This window comes from Octopus bimaculoides, chromosome 24 (genome assembly GCF_001194135.2).
Source record: "Octopus bimaculoides isolate UCB-OBI-ISO-001 chromosome 24, ASM119413v2, whole genome shotgun sequence".
In the NCBI taxonomy this organism is placed as follows: Eukaryota; Metazoa; Mollusca; class Cephalopoda; order Octopoda; family Octopodidae; genus Octopus; species Octopus bimaculoides.
Genome location: NC_069004.1, coordinates 23,472,600 through 23,473,948, shown reverse-complemented (window position 1 = coordinate 23,473,948; position 1,349 = coordinate 23,472,600). Strand labels below are relative to the sequence as shown.

The 1,349-nt window shown below is 36.2% G+C and overlaps 1 protein-coding gene and 1 long non-coding RNA gene across 2 annotated transcripts in view; both read right to left on the bottom strand.

The window, feature by feature from the left end:
* LOC106878832 (integrator complex subunit 13) overlaps positions 1–1,349 on the bottom strand; it is a 596,471-nt gene that overhangs the window by 562,704 nt on the left and 32,418 nt on the right. The gene's annotated exons all lie outside the window — the stretch shown is intronic.
* The window catches only part of LOC128250710 (uncharacterized), a 162,811-nt gene that overhangs the window by 144,935 nt on the left and 16,527 nt on the right, over positions 1–1,349 (bottom strand). The window lies entirely within an intron of this gene.

Genomic DNA, 1,349 nt, shown 5'->3' with positions numbered 1-1,349 from the left:
ATATATATATATATATATATAAATATAAATATGTTGTTTGTGTGTGTGCATGTGTATGTCTATATGTGTGGATGCATGTGCATGCGGGTGTTTGTGTGTGTGGAGGTGTATGTGTATATGTGTGTGTGCATGTATAGACACAAGAATATACATATAAGTGTATACATATTTATATAGAAGTAAATCTATGACTGCATATAAATATGTATACTTATACTTATGTATATACGAGTGTGTGTGTATATTATAAATAAGCAAATACATACACACACATATACACATAAACACACGTGTAAATAAGGTATGTAGAGACACTCGTATCATCCCACTGATGCCACCATGGAAAAAAAACGCATAAAATGAACGATGGTATAAAAACATAAGTTGGCAGAATCGTTAGCACGCTGGGCAAAATGCTTACCAGCATTTCATGTCTTCATGTTCTGAGTTCAAATTCCACCAAGGTTGACTTTGCCTTTCATCCTTTCAGGGTCAATAAAATAAGTACCAGTTGAATACAGGGGTCGATGTAATCGACTTAGCTCCTTCTCTGAAAGTGCTGGCCTTGTGCCAAAATTTGAAAGCACTCAGTCTAAGGCAGTGATCTGGCAGAACCATTAGCACACCAGGCAAAATGCTTAGTGGCAGTTCGTCATCTTTGTGTTCTGAGTTCAAATTCCACCAAGGTCAACTTTGCCATTCATCCTTTCAGGGTCGATAAAATAAGTACCAGTTGAGTACTGGGGTCAATTTAATTAACTAGCACCCACCCACCCTAAAATTGCTGGGCTGGTGCCAAAATATGAACCCAATATAGAAATATATATGCTTGTGTGTGTGTGTGTGTGTGTGTGTGTGCGTGTGTGTGTTTAAATACAAATGCTCACCTGTAAAAAATATACACCAATATACACTGTGCAGTCATATTACATAGATCATCATCATCATTGTTTTATAATGATGATGGTGATGATGAAAGACCATAGATTAAAACAGACCATTAAAACAGACCCAAAAAACATTAACAAACATCTTAATACTGGGACCATAGCAAGTTTGGAGAATTTGGAGGGGAGGGAAATGACAAATAGGGGAAGGTGTACAGTGGGCATGGAGTGTGTGCAGGGCCTTTCTGAAAATTGCCAATCACAAAAGAAACCCCTACAAAGATTGTGGGGGGTGGGGTGATTCTCCCCACAAAAAAAAAAATCATCTTTTTTTTAATTCATAAATTAGTAAGAAATAAATTGAATGTAATTAAAACATGCTTAGCTTTCTCAGAAGATGTTAACGGTGTGTGGATATGGATATATCAAAGTGTGTGTGTATATATACATATATACATATAT